This window comes from Dipodomys spectabilis, unplaced genomic scaffold (assembly GCF_019054845.1).
Source record: "Dipodomys spectabilis isolate Male_0828 unplaced genomic scaffold, ASM1905484v1 ptg000165l, whole genome shotgun sequence".
Lineage (NCBI taxonomy): Eukaryota > Metazoa > Chordata > Mammalia > Rodentia > Heteromyidae > Dipodomys > Dipodomys spectabilis.
Window position 1 is genome coordinate 3,848,854 of NW_024870842.1, and position 17,649 is coordinate 3,866,502.

The window sequence follows — 17,649 nt, forward strand, 5'->3', positions numbered from 1 at the left end:
TGTAATCTAAACGGCTCAATAAAATCTTACCAACTTGGGGCTGGGAAGGTGGCTCAGTGGTAGAGCGCTTGCCTTGCATGCATCAGGCCCTGGGTTCGATTCCTCAGCACCACATAAGCAAAAAGAAAAAAGCCGGAAGTGACGCTGTGGCTCAAGTGGTAGAGTGCTAGCCTTGAGCTGAAGAGCTGAGGGACAGCACCCAAGCCCAGAGTTCAGGCCCCCCCCCAAAAAAAATCTTACCAACTTAAAAAAATGTCTACAACAATATTTCAATAGGCCTGAAGAAATCAAAACAAAACAACCCTGTAGCTATTTTACAGCTACAGCTTATGTGTCAGAGCAGATGTCACTGCTTAAAGGATTCCAATGGCTTCCCAATGATATTTAGAGTAAAATGCAAACTCCTTTTGATGGATGACAAGTCCCTACATGATCAGCTGCTGGGTTCTCCTCCCACTCTCTCCTAAGTAGGCTGCTCATACCACTAGGTTTCAGGAATAGGGCCTTGCTGATCCTTCTCTGGGACACTGTCCTGGCTGCTCTCCATGCCTGGACCACTCTCCCATCTGTCACTCAATGCCCATCCTCAGTGAAGCTTAACTAAAATGATACTGCATACCTCATCTTTAGCCTCTTCTATTTCTCTGCCTTCTATCTTTTGGGGATATAAAATCACTTCACACAGACTAAATTTCCTACATTTATCTCTTTTGCAAGTTGAATGTATGAATAAATAGGTAACCCATCAAAATACAAGTTCAAATCCCAGAACTGTCACTTCAAGCTGAGTATCATCAGGTAAGTTGTTCATGTTACCTCTCTGGATTTCTGTTTCCTCATTTCTAAAGAAGAAAAGATAGTAGTCTGTTGGAAGGGGTTGTGGAAGGGGAAGAAAGCCAGTCCAAAACCTCTAGCAAAACAGGCAACTGAGAAATGTCATAAAGTGGAGAGTGAGAAGCCTGGGAAGGAAGGAATTCAATACCATAGGGAAAATGAACAGCTCATCAAAACATTTATATGAAAGATATAACAATAGATATTGGGTTAAAAAAATAAGACCCAGTTTTATCCAAGAAGAATTTTAATGGAAAAAAACAAATACAACTCCACATATCAGGTTCTACACAGGAGTATCTACAAAGTACTCTCCCTGGGAAGGCAACAAGAATCATTTAGTTGGAATTTTAAAGGATATATGGAAGCTTGCCTGGGAAATAGGAAAGTGGCTGAATGTCATTAAAACAGGAAGTGTTAAGAGTACAGAAGTGTTGATACAGGAGTCGTCTCATATAGACTATACTTTGAGAGGCTTAGTTGAACACGCTTGTTAGTGGGTAGGGGGAGACTGAACACAAGATCTTTCAGTCCACAACAGCACAAGGTAAGATTCAGAACATCATTTCTAGAAGACATGAGCAATATTGTGCTGGGCATGGTGGCTATTATGAGCCTATAATCTCAACATTTAGGAGACAGAGGAAGGAGGATCACGCATTTGAAGCCAGCCATGAGTTCCAGGTCAGCCTGTAAACATGGAGAGAATAACAAAATGGTGAGACAAGGGGCAAAGGGTGAACCAATGCAACAGCGATACTCACAAGGCACTATGTTGGAAATGAACTTTACAACTTGAGGGGGGAGGTGAATCAGGGGAGAGGGAAGGTGGGAGAAAACGAGGGAGGCGGTAACACTTCGACAAGAAACCTACTCATTACCTTACTTACATAACTGTAATCCCTCTGTATACCACCCTTAAAATAAAATATTATTTTTTAAAAAGTGGAGAGAATAGTAGAAGAGAGAAAAGAGTGAAGGAAGGAGAGGAGGGGAGGAGAGAAAAAAAGAGGGGAAGCGCAAAGCAGAGGTGAGCAGGGGAAAATAGGAATAAAGAGGGAACAATGAAAGACGAGATAAGCAAATGGAGAGATCAGGAAGAAGGTGGCGAAAGGGTAGAACGAGAAGGAACAGAAAGAGGAGCATCTTCTCTAACTTAGGCATACAACCTAGTAAGCATCCTTATACAAGGACCATAGATTACAAAAGAAATGTTTATAGCTTGTTTGGTTTCTGAGACTCCGTGCAGTGACAGCTAAAACTGGTCAGTAGTCCAGATGGAAAAGAGAACTACTTTGTCTAATGTTTCAAGAAGAATCAGAAAGACCCATTCTCCATGGCCCCCGAAGACCTGATATTTGCATGCTAATTTCCATTACTAGTAGTACATCCCTTGAATTTACAAAGGACTGTGACCTGCAATCTAGTATCACTGGGAGGAGTATCAACCTTAGTATGAATTAAGTTATAGTAAATGGCTCCACTGATACACACATACCATCTTCAAGGCTGTTCACTATTATACCCAACCCCCCCTGCCTTCCTGACAAGGCTGGACCCTCCCCTCCTCCTAGATCCAACGTAGCCTTGTGCACTACTCTACACTGAGTTAAAATAGTCTGTCTACTTCATGTCTATTTCCCTGCTGGACCCCATGAGAGCAGAGGCGATGCCTCACTTTCTTTGAAGCATCAGAGCCTGGCACACAGTAAGTCTTCAACCAATCATGCACTCTGGAGGGACCTCAGGGGCATTTACCAATTGGTAGCCATGTATTGTGGGTACAGATCTGTTACTAAGCCATTTGTCTTCCTAGTTATGAAGCCATTTGCTATTTTCATTTCTCATCAAATGATGAGTGAGAGTCAGCCCACATCAAAGTCAGGTGAGCCATTGCTATTATGATTTGCCAAAAGACTGCCAAAGCCTTAAAACAAAATAGAAATGGCAAGTCATGTAAGATAAAATCTGAGTTATTTCCCTTGTACTGACAGACTTTGTAGTTCTTGCTATAAATGATTTAAGAACCTCAGGGACTCTGTGGAAAACAAAGGTCTCTAATGACATGGCATAGCTATACTGAACACCCCTGGTAAGTCTCCTGGGCATTATTTCTTGAGTAATATGAAATTTCAAATATAAAATGAGACAACAAATTAAGTAAAATGTTCCTCCATCGTTTTAAATGGAAACCTTTTAGCTAATTGCAAAAATGTCTTTAGTCCAGTAATCAAACTGTAATCACCAATGGCAAAAACATATGTTCTCTCATTGCAACTAATCCCTCTAATTATGATTCAGTATGAATTCTATCAAAACATCAATGGCTTTCTATATTGTCTTCCGTTCTTTGATCTCTAAAGTAGAAGATTTAATGCTCTTAAACCATAATTATGTGCAGGTGCCTAAAGCAAATACATAAAATATATGGATGCAGGTAAAACTATAGATGCACAGATATTCATACATAGATGTATATCAATGATTTTCCATCAGAGGCAGTTATGTTCCCCAGGGTAAATCTCATCAGGACTGGAGAGAGTTTTTAATCCTCATAATCACGAGCTGCTTCTACTCTCCAGTGGGTAAGGCCCAGGGATGTTGCTAAATATCCTACAATGCACAAGACAGTGTCACAAGAAAGAATTACCCTGTCTAAACTGTACACAGAGACTAGAATAGCCTGCGTTAGATCCATCTGCACATTAAGCATAAAGAAAAGATTCACATATTTTAAAATAAACACTATGGAATTATTCCTTCCAACTACACTCAGTATTGATTAAGTGGGCATTATGCTAACTTTGGGTACATCAAATTTTGAAAATTATTGATTGCAATGAATTTGCCTTAAGTGTGGGTCAAATATGAACAAAGTAGATTGCCAGCTATGAATCACTTTAAGTATGTAAATATCATTGCTTTTCTTTTTTATTTTGCCGTAACAGTAAGCCAAGAAATAGAAATGACATAGCACATTCTAAAAATCAATGAGACTCTAAATTCTTTCTCAAAATGGAAAGACTTGGAAAAAATTATATTAAGTGAAGTAAGCCAGGCGCAAAGAAACATAGGTCCCATGGTTTTCCTTATTTGCAATAACTAGCATATGTCTGAGACAAGCAGAAATGGTCAGATAAGTTGATGTTAGGCAAAATGAACCCCAAGATAAGGACTCAAATGGTTTTTCTTTCGTACTATTGTTTCTAACGTATTTATAAGATGATTTCTTTGTTGCTTTGTTTGTCCCTCCCCCACTGTATAACCCCTGGTTTCACTGTATTTGATGTTGGTATAATTTGTGGAGGGGAAGGGGAAAAACAAATTGTTTAAATAGGGATACAGGTGGACCCATTGCAACAATGAGATGTATGAAACCTTAGGTTGAAAAACAAACTTTACAACTTTGGTGTGTGGGGGGGGGGGGGGGGGCGGGGAGGTGATGGGAAGGGAAACAAAGGAGGAGGCAAAATGCTTGATAAGAAATGTATTCATTACCTTGCTCATTTAATTGTAACCCCTCTGTACGGCATTTTCACAATAAAAAAATGCTAGACACACAAAAAATTCTTTCTCAAGTATTATAAGTGATTCAATATGTTTCTTTTACAGTTTTAATCATAGCTGATAAGCCAGTGAGTCCACTTAACAGAAAAAAAATAATCACAGGTTCACAAGCATATACAATGTAGAATGATAAACATTTAAATAGGATTACATGTGTAATAGTAATGTCTTATTGATTCACATTTATCATTTTTAGAAGCAAATCTCAGATAATTGATTTTTTTTTAATGACAGGAAACTACAGGTCTGGCTATCCAAAGCTCAGGGCTAGTGTTTTATAATAGACTAGCAGACGCTTTTGCTCACATTGCAAAAAAAATCTTGATTACATACTTTAGTTTTTCTTGTGATTTTATGATTGCTTGAATTCAGTTGGGGAGAACTTTTTACCAGATGGATGATCATATAGCTTTCATTAGTTCTCTGTGTTTTATCAGTGATGTTTGTTTATCTGAAATCTTTTCTCAGCCAGGGCTCACATGAGGCTTTAAATCCACTTATGATGAGGCCTCAGGCAGGAGTTGGGGAAACACAGGCTCTCCCCCAACCATCCCCAAGTCAGTAACTTAAGATTTGATATCTTACATTTCCTTTAAAGGGAGAGCTTTTTTCTAAGCTTATATTTTAATTAGTTTGAGTATGAGACTAATGATTTCTTAAACATAACCATAAAATAAAATCCCTTCAAAGCAGGGTCCACTGGCTTTCATCTTGAAGACAAACAGTGAAATTCAGCCAGGATGTCAATGCTAATCTGGTGTATAGCTCAAATTTATTTTAACATGTCATAAATAAGCATGCATCTAAGCATTCCTAAATAAGAGAGGCATTTTAATTTTGGGATCCCAGTTGCTATATGCTAACCTACTCAAGATGACTTTAACATTTCCTTACAGGAATTTTTTAAAAAGGAAATTATACAGCGATTCATAAGCAGCTTTTCTTAAATCATATCTTCTTAAATCATATCTCAGATTTTACTCACTTCAGCAAAAACCAAATTGTATTCTAGAAGAGTGACTCAACTGTATTTGAGCAAATGGGAGCAAAGCATCAATGCACAAGTGACTGAAAGGGAGGAAAAACAGAGGCAAAAGTCTTTAAACAGTCACACAAGGGTAGCAGTAAGACTGTATTTCAGATCAAGACAGCAGGAACACTCTAAAACTTTATTGACCCTCTTTATATGCTATAGTTACAATGGAATGTATCTGGGGAGGAAATTCTTGCTTAGAAAGACAGGGGACAACTACCTGGCTCTTAAGTGAAATGATAGCATTCTATAATGACTTTTACAAAAAGTGTACACATTACCAATCTATCTGACTCCATTGATTCCTAACAAAAAGAATTTTTGTTTCTCATTGGTACAAATGGACGCATAGCTATGACACAGGAAAAATTATGCACATTCCCCAGTGCTGGCTAATAATGGAGGGGAAAACATCTAACCCACCTAACACAGTCTAGCTATAAATTTCTTTAGCCACAATAAAAAATAAATTAGACATATAAAGTGTTTTTAAGAACTGCAGCTGCCTTCCGATCATGACTAATATTGAAAAGAAACCCCATATCGTAGGATCCCTGAGATTAGTGACTGAGAGATTCCACCATAGAGTGTCCATCTGGCACTGGCCATAATCAGCTACCTCCTTTCTCCACTGTACTGACTGAACACTTCAAACCAAAATGGAGGCCTTGCTGAGAAACCAAGTCCCTAGAAACCATCCATATCACCCACATGGTTTCACTGTCATGTTTTAATGACCTTAATAAGATGATAAAGAAGTAAAACTCAATACCCTAATATACAACTGGTAAAAAAAAAAAAAATCAAACAGGTGTTCAAAAAAGCAAAGATGAGCTCTCAACCTGAGAGATTAGAATTCTCCATGGAAAATGGACAGTCTGAGATAGCAAGACAAATGTTACTTTAGGTCAGAGTTCTTGATTCTTGTACTGACTAAGAGAGATTTGAAGCTGCCTCATTCTAGCACCGTACCAGAATCCTCTCTCTTGTGTATTTGGAAAACAGAAGCAAAAAAGTGAAATTTCATGTGCCTACCTGTCACCACTGGGCAGAAAGTTTAGAGTTTCTTCTCTACTAGACAGAGCAGTCTTTAACAGAAGAAAAGGAATGAGACTTAATTACAAAGGAAAGGAATTCAATCCCTAGTGTGAGAACCTGAAGTTAATGCTCTATGTGATTATCTCAACTACATGCTGTATGACAAATATTGACCTAGGAATCCTCACATTGGCCTTGAGAAATGAGAGAGAAGGTACAGATAATATGGAAGCTTATAAAATAGCAGCAGTTACTGAAGCAGAAAATATATTATGACACTAAGCCAAACATAATATATTTTAAATGGGATCTAAAGTTTATAACTCTAGTACTGTGGAGAAATTTCTTTAGCTAAACAAGGTCTTGCATCAAACTCCTTCCAAAGCTAAATATTATAGAGAGGTTGTATGTCTTTCATGTATCCATTTTCTTTTTAGATGATTCTGAAATGATTTGAATCACAGAGGAAAATGACCATGGTATTAATAGGAAACAATGCTTCAAAACCATGTGCTGCAGAGCACCGGTGGCTTACCCCTGTAATCCTATCTACTCAGAAGGCTGAGATCTGAGGATCCTGGTTCAAAGCCAGCCTGGACAGGAAAGTTCATGAGACTCTTATCTCCAATTAACCACCAGAAAACTAGAAGTGGCTCTGTGGCTGTAGTGATAGAACGCTAGCCTTGAGCTGAAGAGCTCAGGGACAGAACTCAAGCCCAGAGTTCAAACCCCACGACCGACAAAATAAAACAAAAAAATGTACAATAACAGTGATGTAATTTCTTTTTTTTTCTTTTCTATGCTCTCCAAAATTAGTAGCTACTGGTTCTATCATCGGGGGGAAAAAAAACATTTACAGCAGCTCTGCTCAAGAACTTCTTAATCTCTATCATGGAAGCAAACACAAATCCTGAAAACAGCAAAAACCATGATGAGATTTTTTACTGTCCTTTCATTTTCTCACTCTGACAAATAAATATATTCTGAAAAATCTATTTGCTACTAATTTTACTAAAACAGTCACAAAACAATGTAAACCACCCCTCCCCAAAAAAAAGGGTGCCTGGCTTCGTGGAGCATCTGGCCCAGCTCAGAGGGGAGAAAAGAGAGTAAGAAAAGGATTATGCAAATGAATGAATGAATAAGAAACTTCACCTGGAAGGGAGTGAAGATGAGGGAAGTGAAGTGATTGGGAACTAGGGATACGTTGGGGAGTGTTTCCACAGACCTGATAAAGGCATGTAAGGGAGGAAACAAAGTACTGTCAAGCTTGAATGAGGATACTACTCATGGAATGAAAGATATCAAATAGAATCACCCTTTGGGGTATGGACAGATACATTTAAATACCTTTGGACTGAGATACTAAGCGATATCTGTAGTTGAAGGAAAGGTCTAGAATAGTTTTTTCATGAACGTTCTTTTTTAAGACCCATGGGGCAGATGGTTAATGAAGTCATGAATGTGAATGAGATGGAGAGCTGAGAAGTTCAAGAAGCCTCTGGTAGAACCCTGAAGAACTCCTGTATAATGACCAAGACACTGATCAACAAAGGAGCTTGAGGAAGAGTGGCAAGACATATAGACACATAGACAAGACAGCCAAGGGAGTGAGGCATTCTTGCCATCAAGAGAAAGCAATCTGCAATGCTGAATACAATGGGATGTACCTGTTGATTTAACAACACTGAAGACTGCTGTGTATCAAAAGCAGAGGGAAATAAATACAAAAGAAGGACAATAACCACTTGCCTCAAAAGATTATAGAGACCAGGCTTATTATGAAGAACCATACCCAAAAGGAATACAAATATTCAACAGGATGAGCAGGAAGGGCTTCGGTGGGTAAGGAAGAATTTCGTATATAAAGTATGGTAGACCCATCATGTAGCAGTATTCCTCTAGCACAAACTATTCTTCAGTAGATAAGCATTCAAGATGTGTGTAAAGAAAAATTCCTTAAAACAAACAGGAAATGTTATTTTTCTTATAACAATGCAGAAAGTGCATCTTCTGGAAGTATTACCAGGGTGCTGTCTACCACGAGATGACAAAAGATGTCCTTACTAAGAACTGCCAATGTATAAGAGCCATGCACATAGAATATCACTACACCACATCTTTCTCCATCACAAACCGACCAGGCCACCACAAAAGCTGAGTCACATGACAAAAAACAAAGACAGCCAGGTTGCCAACAGCTCACACCTCTAATCCTAGCTACTAAGGAGCCTGAGATCTGAAGTTAGATACCAGCTTAAAACCAAGACATAGAGCTGTGGCCCAAGGGGTAGAGCAACAGCTTTAAGCAAAAAAAGCTAAGGGACAGGCCCTAAGCCTTAAATTCAAATCCTAGTACCAGCCCAAAGTGAGAAAGAGAGAGACACAGAGGATAGATAGTAAGAGATTCCCCTCATCATGAGTGGAGACAAAGTAGGAAAAAAAAAACTGAATAAAAATTCCCCAATATCATTCCATTACTTGGAAATACTGTATATCATAAGGTAACATAGATTGAACTTTGCCTAAAGACTTAATAATCCTAAAATAGACATAGCTCAAGATTAAACAAAAATGTATAGAGCAAGAAACACTTTCCATCTCCACCTTTATACACACACTAAGTATCAGAAATTGTTGAGATGTGTTCATAAGAAAATGACATCTAGCTGGGTGCTGGTGCTCATGCCTGTAATCCTAGCTACTCAAGAGGCTAAGATTTGAGGTTCAAAGCCAGCCCAAGCAGAAAAATCCCCATGAGACTCTTACCTCAAATTAACCACTCAAAGCCTAGAAGTGGTACTGTACCTCAATGGTAGAGTGCTGGCCTTGAGCACAAAGAGGCTCAGAGACAGTTCCCAGGCCCTGAGTTCAGGCCCTACAACCAACAAAAAGAAAAAGGAAAAAGAAAGAAAATGACATCTACTAAATGAAACAGAGTGAAAAATTCCTTTTGTCTCTGGAACAACAAATTTATAATCCAGGAACTATCATCATCCTGTCTTTTTAATATTGCTTTAAAAACACAAGAAGCTGAGCATCAGGCTCACGCCTGTAAATCCTAGCTACTCAGGAAGTTGAGATTTTAGGGTTGTGGTTTGAAGCCAGCCCAGGCTGTTTCTCTAATTAACCATCAAAAAGCTAGAAATGGAGCTGTGGCTCAAGTGATGGAACTCTAGTCTGAGCAAAACAGCTCAGTGACAGTATCCAGGTCCTGAGTTCAAGCCCCAGGGGAAAAAAATCAGACTGGATTTTGCAGTTAAAGTTAATGAATACAATATAAATCATAAATTTGAGGGTATTTCTGATAAAAATTGAAAACCACTTCTCACAAAGCAACTTGGTCTTGATAAAAAGTGATGTTGGGTCCTTTTGAACTTTTTGTCTGGAGCAATGTGAGTTCCTACAAGGCTGCAGAATCAAAAATTGAATGACTAATAGTGAAAAGAGTGTTCTCTAACTTGGACTCTGATATGCACAAAGAATAAAATGCAACCATAATAAATCCTTCCCTTTTCCCCCAAAGTCCTGTAAAAAAGCAAAAAGTAACTTTCCAGTGCTCAAACCTGATACAGAGCCGCTCATGGAGCAGGTCTTTCTGCACATGGATTCTCCACACCTGTCCTGATACTTAGCTTAGTTCTTGCATACATCCCACAGTTCCCCAACTTCAGACTATCTCCTCCATCTAGAATGCTGCTTCCTCCTGCCCATACCCAGGCACATCTCTGCCTGCATGAAAATCCCAGGCACCCATCACAGAAACAGTACAGCCACTTCCTGCTGGGGGAAACCCCTTCTCAGCTCAGGCTGTCAGACTGGCCAATCCCTTCTTCAGAATCTTCGCAGTTCTTCCTGTCCATCTCCTTTATGACACTCAACCTGTGCTGATGATAATGTATAACTCTTCCTGTACGCTAACCTACAATCTCATTGCTCACTATGCTAGAAGCTTCTTAAGGGCAAGGACTATCTTTGAGCCCTATGTCTTTTTTGCCAGGTTAACTACACAGAATGATATTTAATTTAATTTTTCATTCTTGCAAGAACTTTCTCTCTCTCTGTCTCTCTCTGTGTCTCTCTCTCTCTCTCTCTCTCATACTGAAAGAAAAAATAGAAACGGTAGAAAAAGAAAACAAAGGCTATCCAAAGGAAAAAAATGCAACAAGGAAAAGGGATTCAAATCTTGACATTACTCACTAGTGTTCCAGGAAGTAGACAAAAATAAAAGTTGTAAAAATAAATAGAAGATATTTGCAGATCTACAAAGACTGACTCATTTGTTCAACAAGTGTGTCATGAGCTCTCATGGAACATATACACAGATACATCTATACATGCATGTTTGCTAAGCCTTCGAGAAGGAAAATACCTCTTCTCGTGGGCTATAAGTCCACCTGCCTCTAGATCTGACTCTAACAATTCATTTCTCATTGATTTCTCCAACTTTTTCCATTCCACTGTTCCCTCCTTTAACATATCAAAATAGTCAAATCCTGCCTGTAATCTTAGATACTCAGGAGGCTGAAATGCAAAGCTCACGGCCCAAAGCCAACCAAGAAGGAAAGTCCATGAGACTCTGACCTCTAATTAACCAGAAAAAGACCAAAAGTGGATCTGAGGCTCAAGAAGTAGGCCGCTAGCCTTAAGTACAAAAGATCAAGGACAGTGCCCAGGCCTTGAGTTCAATCCCCAGGACTGGCACAAAAAACTGAGTCTTTCAAATTCATCTCTCAGCTTCCTCCCCAAGCCTCACTGACCACTTTTCCTTTAGACTGCCACAACTTCATGTTTCCTTCACTCTTTAAGCCTCCTACCATTTATTTTCCTCTACTTATGGAGCTGCTATCATTAACTCTACCATGAATGCTTAATTACCCAATGTTATGTCTCTGTGTTAGATGATCACTACTCCTCTTCAAACACTTTCAACTGTTTCCTTTTGGAAAAACGTATTTTCATTTGGAAATGACTGCTCTGGGCCAAACTTCTTATATGCAGAAAATTTCTCAGCTTCTTAATACAGGCTCTGATCATCCATCACATTCCAATACATCAACAATAACACTTACCAGTCAAAATAACTTCCATTGTTCAAGGGGCGAATTTCCAACCCCTTCTCCATTTCACCAGTAGAAGTCTCATCAGCAATTTATATTCATTAAATTCAGTGCAGAACTTATTTTCTATCAGTCTCAGATTTGTTCCCCTCAAGTAGACAATTACTATTTTTAACTATCCCATCCTAACCACATGGATCTTCTCTCTCATCTTGTATGTAAAGCCATTCAGTTTTGCCAACTATGAACATCTTTCATTCCTTTCATTCTTCTTTCAAGAAAAGGCCTCACAATGTAAACCAGGCTGGCCTTGAACTCTAGATAATCTTGCCTTGGCCTCTTAGATGTTTGGATTAGAGGAGTGAACTACCATCCCCAGCTACTTCATTTCTTTCTACTGTCACAGCCAATCCTAACTTACTGTCAGATCCAGTTCTTTCTCTTGTAATCTATCCTCCACATTGCAACTGGAGTTATTTTTTTTTCAATTTATCTTGTAAATAACAAGTTATTACATTGTAAAAATAAACTTACTGAAAAGCTTGAAGACTAACATAAAAACATTTCCATCCTCAGATGATCATCAATATTTTAATATAGTATCTTCCCACTTATTCTATTCCTCTCTCTTTCTGTCCCTCCTTTTCTCTCTCCTTCCTTCATCTTTCTCCTTCCAATGTATATAGTCTTTAAAGCAAAACTGTGATCAATACATATTTAGAATACTTTCAAAACTTAAAAGTATCCTGTGTCCATTTCCTCACCATGACCTTCTAAGGTGTGTTTTTATACACAGTATACCATGGTAGGGCTGCCTCATCCTTTATTTAGTAGATTCGTAGTAGTTAACCTTCCCAAATGGAAATCTGATTGTGCCTGTCCCTGTCAGACTTTAAATGTAACTCTTGGCCTAATAATTACAAACTCCTTTCCTCATTGTGTGTGTGTGAGGGGTAAGAGTAATTACATTATACATAATGACATTTCTAGAATGACACCACCTACCTATCCAGCCTCTGGACCTTTCACTGTCAACCTCATCACCTTGAATCCTGTGATCACTGCTTTTTGTCTGACTGTCCAGTCATGAGATCTCCTTTCTCCCATAAGCCTTGCTATCATAATAACTAGGCTTTTCTAGTCTGAATTATGATTTGCTTCTTTATCTTTTGACTTAATTAGGCTGAGAATAATCCCACACTACACCCACAATGAGCAGTCATTGTCTTATCCCACAGCTAATGGCTCCTGGCATCCTCTCAAACTTGTGTTCAATAAATGAAAACAATGTTTGTTTGTTTGTTTTCCAGTTTGGCTAAGTCATCAGAAAAAGTCTTGATGTAATACTTTGAACAAGACTTCACAGTCCCTGAATGGTATGCATGTGACACAAATCATTCTGTATCTTGTTACTCTTGAGAGTTTCCATTCTACATATACTTGGGTAATTATTTGATCTATTTATCCTACCCATTGAGTACTGACACAGGAATTGTGTCCCTTTTCACTCCTGTTGTATTGGGCATGTTGTATGGGATAGATGAGCGTTAAATATTTTTTTTCATAATGAATGACTGACCTCAGAAGATCATAAACAGAGTTGGGAGGGGATGGAGAAGATATTTTTGGTTAGAATTTTACATCACAGACAAAAAAGATGGCACATAAGCACATTTTAGTATCTCCTGTAAGTTGGGTTTTTTTAGAAGTTTTCTAATTTCTCATGAAAGAAGGTCCCCATGGCCACATGCCAAGCCATGTCTAGAACTGCATACCACACTTGCAAGAGAAATAGGAAGCAATTGGCTTTTGAAAAACTCCAATCTGAAAGACTGACTTTGTAACATGACTCCTTCCATTGTCCCTGGCCTAATAAAGTAAATTTCTCAAAGTGAATGTACACAATGTACAATGAAGTTCAATATCAAGTTACTTAATAATATTGGGCTGCTTTATAATGGTATATATTTCCTAGCTACTTCTAGAACAATAAACTTCTCCTTTTATGTAGCATATTCAAAAGAACCTCTCTTTTCCTACTGTATCTATTCCTAGGACAGCCAAAATTAAGCTATTCTCTTCCTTTATTGTCAGGGCACCAAATGTTACCAGAATTTATCAGATGTGACAAGAAAAATAAAAGGCTGTAGCTTTCCTTCTGATTTTCAGGCTGATAAGATGCACCTTCATTTTTTCCTCTCAACAAGATGACGCTTTCAACTCCCAATTTTGTTTGCTTGAGAGGCACTAGATGGACCACACAAACCAACTGAATCCAAAATCCCCCAGCTTTCCTTTTGAGAAGAGTCAGATCAATAGACTTTTTCTGAAGGCCAAACAGGTAAGTCTTTCCCCCTCTATGCTCACTAGTGGAACAAATGTGTACTTTGAATTTTCACTGAAACTGAGTTTCCTTCTGCTCATCAATACTCCTGGAAAAAGAACTAGGGATCTAGAACCCGTGAGTTAGGACTGGGGAAGGGTTACTCACTATCTTGCCCATGTAATTGTAACCCCTCTGTATGAGATTTTCACAATAAAAAAAAAAGACCGGGGAAAGGTTTATAGAGGACTTAAAAGCATCTTGTACAAATGAGAAACGATGTAAGGCAACATTCAGAAACACTTGAACCAAGATTCCCATATTCATATAAACAAATCTACACCCCCACACTCATACACAATCATATCAATCATAGGTCTTCCTGACACATCAGCCCTCTTCCTCCCAAAAACCAGCTCTTAGGAAAACTGAGGGTTACAGTTTTTATTCGTGTTCAGCAGATCCATAAATTAGACCATAAAAGGTAAAGATGTAATAGTGAGTTCCCCCAGAGAGGTTAAAAATAAAAGGATAAATAAACTACAGGGTGATGAAAAGCAATAAAGCACATTTTATACCAAATACCATCTGAAAAGAATTACCTACTAGCAAAGAATAAAGAGAGGCAACTGGTTATAAATATTTGACAAGCCTAAATACTCTCATTTGTCCTCTCTAATCCTTCTTTTTCTCATAAGAAAATTTCCTCCTATCTTCTCTATCTTCATTCTAGTCCATCTAAGAATCTTACTAAAGTCTATCTTGCTTAGAGAACAGCCTTTACATTCCTCTCTCCTACAAAATCTCCTGCTTTAACTGCAAGAAAGGTGGTAATTATCTCCCAAACTCCAACCTATTTAAGCACATAATTAAGTAGACAGCTCTTCACACTGCCGTACTCCTTATAGTCAATGTCAATACCTAAGACATTTCCTCACTGTTGATCATTCTCCCTGTGGGCACATGCTCTTTAAACATTTATGTTCACCAATACTGAAAAACTTGAATTTTATATCTTAGGAGAACAGATATCCTCTGGATAATAACCCCAAATTCCCTTCTAACCCTTTCAGCCACAACTCTAAGAATAATTTAATCATCCCTTCTTCCAATTCCCCAAATAACCCTCTTCTGACAAACAAATCTGCTTATCATTTGTGGCAGGTACAGACAATTATTTCCTAAAAGCCCACTTCCTTTTTCCATGGTATACAACTTAGGGCATTTTGTTGGGTCAGTCAATCAGCTTTTTACACACACAACAGGAGTCTCACTCTGGGGCCAAAATGGCTGAGAAGCAACAAGTTGGTCTTCTCTGACTTAGAGTTCTCCCTTCTACCCCAGCTGGGTATTGCTACTTTAGAAAAAAAAAAAGAAAAAGATGGCAGAAATTCCATCAGCCTCAGTCGCTGCCAGCCAGAACGACTCTGAACTGTGTAAGTAAACAAGAAATACACTTGTATTCTCTTTACTATACATTGAGAGCCTATTAGTTACAGCTGCCTGGCTACTCTAGGTCACCATTTATTTCCTCCAATCTACTTCCCCAAGTTTTGAGGCTATTCCACAGATTTTACGTTCTTAGATCATTGTGTCCTTCTTGTCTTTCACACCTCTGATCAAGTCCATCTCTCTAAAACAAACTTCTACTCAAAACTCCTCCTCCCAATATTCACCTATTCTTTAGATGGCAGTACAGTCAGTTGCCTCTAGTTAAATCAGTCTTCCCATCGTCAGTATTTTTTCAGTAGCTTTAGGTGAGAGGAAGTTATTTCACCACCTGATTAGAGTATATAAGAGTATAGGAATGTTTCTTGTTGTTTCAGTTTGCTTGCTTTTCTGCAACAAACCATTCCACCTCTTTCATAACCATTGAGTGAAATGGCCATTACAACGTAGAAAAAAACAAAGATACTATCTATAGTAGCCGACAGAGGCATGGTATGTAGTCCAAGGACAAGGGTTCAAATCCTACACACAGACTAGAAATGAGCTCTTTACAACTGCCTTAACTATTCTGACACCCTATTGCCTCAGCTATGAACTGGGATATTCCACTGCTGAGCTTGCAAGGTTGCTTCTCACCAGCCGATGAAAGATGCAGGAAGTGCCTTCTGCTGCATCACATCATCATGTGACCTTGAGAACAGGAGGCACATCCTATCACATCACAGTGTAATTCTCTGATGCCTCATTTTTTGCTCCAAAGTTCCTTTTTGAGGGGGATATGAAGCACAGCTCTGTCACTTTCTACTAAAGACTATCAAGTAATTTGCCAGCAATAGGGAAGTAATTACTAAACTTATCATTCTCTATCCCCTCCCCCTATTTCTAAATCTCACGAGTCCTTAACTGTTCACTGGCTAGATCCAGACAACAAGTATATTTATTGGCATTTCAGAACATTTTACCTTGATTAATATCCTATGGAGAAAGGATTACTTTCCATTCTGTTTATAGATATTCTCAGAGAGGCTTAGTATCTTGTTCATAAACCACACAGCACATATACCTACTGGGAATACATGATTTCAAGACATTCTCTAAGATACCACATGGCAGAATCTTCATTACTCATAATATAAATACACACCCATACCCTTCTAGAGTAACCTATCATACAGCCTCTTTCCAAATTCTCGCATCTGGGTACCTGATCCTGAATCAAAATGTATCTGGAAATTGTCCTAATTAAGTTGGGGGTGGGCAGAAGAGTATGTTTATATCCCCCAGTGATTTATTTTCACTAGCATTACAGAATGAGCAATTTTCCAAAGCATCTATACCTACTATCCATGATCAAATACAACCAGCATGAGCCATAGGGTAGAGAAAAGAGATGCTGTAAGCAGTTTTACTAAACATTGGTCACAAAGGGCTATCGAATTCCACCTATCCATTTCCCACATTCTTTTCTGGCTGCAGACTCAAAAGCCTACCTAAAATAGTAACTGGGAGCTTAAAAACATGTAAAATACCATATAATCAAGATTGTTTAAATGTATAAAACTGTCAAGCATATCATCCTTTATGCAATTCAAATGAGCATTTGGGAGACAGAACTAACTGAGGGCAAACAAGAGCTTAACTTTAAAAGACAAAGAGTTGGCCTCTATCAAGTTGACACTTGCAGATAAGATTCCACATTATACCAGGTTACACTGGCAATAATAATTTTTGATTGGCATATCATTTGCCACTAACTACCGCCTGGCTTCCACTGCGCGCACGAAACGTATTATAAACTGTTATGAAAGATGTCTTTGTATTGTTCAATATTTACAGGATACATTATTTTATAAATGCTCCAGTTGGCAGAGGTAAAAGGAAAAAAGGCATTAAAACATTTCAGATCAAAATGATCCCCTTTGCCTTACAAAAGAAGTATTTCCAAAGACAGGTGACAATTCTGTTCTGAAATTTTCACACCAAGGCTAAGCAAACGTTCTGCGGTAAAAACAGAATTGCTTTGTTCAGCTGCACAAACAGATTTCTACACCAGCTCTGTTTGCGTGTTCCTGAATATCCTCTTTCAGATCCCACTTTTATGGGAAGCAAAATCAATTTTCTTAAGGACAAAAAAATGTAAGATCTGGTCTAATGATTTTAATCTTTTAAATAAACATGAACTGAACTTGGAGCACAGCTTTCCCCTTAAGAAAAGATCTTTGTTCAGAATGATCTTGTTCAACCAATGAACACAGACCAACACAGTCTAACCTAGAAAATACGAATCTATACTGATGTTCTTTCAAAAGACACAGCAAATGTTTAACACACATGCATACACACAC

General features: G+C 38.4%; 1 protein-coding gene across 2 annotated transcripts in view; it reads right to left on the minus strand.

Annotated features, from left to right (window-relative positions):
• Positions 1 to 17,649, minus strand: part of Tox3 (TOX high mobility group box family member 3) — a 116,465-nt gene that overhangs the window by 47,340 nt on the left and 51,476 nt on the right. The gene's annotated exons all lie outside the window — the stretch shown is intronic.